The sequence below is a fragment of the Bison bison genome, unplaced genomic scaffold (genome assembly GCF_000754665.1).
Source record: "Bison bison bison isolate TAMUID 2011002044 unplaced genomic scaffold, Bison_UMD1.0 scf7180017864255, whole genome shotgun sequence".
In the NCBI taxonomy this organism is placed as follows: domain Eukaryota; kingdom Metazoa; phylum Chordata; class Mammalia; order Artiodactyla; family Bovidae; genus Bison; species Bison bison.
Genome location: NW_011494827.1, coordinates 2,268,677 through 2,269,388, shown reverse-complemented (window position 1 = coordinate 2,269,388; position 712 = coordinate 2,268,677). Strand labels below are relative to the sequence as shown.

General features: G+C 61.9%; 1 protein-coding gene across 1 annotated transcript in view; it reads right to left on the bottom strand.

The window, feature by feature from the left end:
• Positions 1–712, bottom strand: part of WFS1 (Wolfram syndrome 1 (wolframin)) — a 32,682-nt gene that overhangs the window by 3,647 nt on the left and 28,323 nt on the right. The gene's annotated exons all lie outside the window — the stretch shown is intronic.

The window sequence follows — 712 nt, the reverse complement described above, 5'->3', positions numbered from 1 at the left end:
CGGCGGGTGCTCCCCGCCTCACGTCCCACCGCCCCCCACAGACTGTACACAGAGGCAAGGGCAGCGGAAACACTTGTCCATTCCCACAAGAGAAGAGGAATGAGGGGCTGGCAGGGAGGCGAGTGGGGGACCAGCCTCGGGCAGGAGGCAGGGACGCTCCTGCCATCCAGGGCGGCCCCCACTCCTGCCTGGTCCTGAAGCTCTCAGCTCCACCAGGGCTCCGGGGAGACAGGAGAGAAGCTGAAGGAGCTGAGAAGAGAACGTGTCCATGACCGTGCTAGGGCTCACGCAAGGAGGTCAGGGGCGTGGACTGGACCATGCTGAAGAGGGGCGGTCCTTGTGAGGAACACCCACGTCGGGGCAGGGAAGCCCAGCTGAGCCCACAGCCCATTTGAGGGGCAATGTGATGGAAGCCCGGTCAGTAGCCGGGTGAGGTGGGCAGCCCCGCCTCCATCTACGTCCTGGGGACACGATCTTTCTGCCCCGTGAACATAAGGGCAAAGGAGGAGCTGGGATCCTGGGGGACCACACTGAGTGGCAACATTGGGATGTGGCTGTCATCTGCCCAAGAGGCTGGGGTGTCAACTCTGGATGACCAGGACTCCCGGGAGTAGCTGGCAGAGGGAGTTTTCCAGGTAAGAGGGACCTGGGCTTACAGGGGAAACAGGAGTGTTTAACAGTGTGTGTGTGTGTGTGTATGTGTGTATGCACT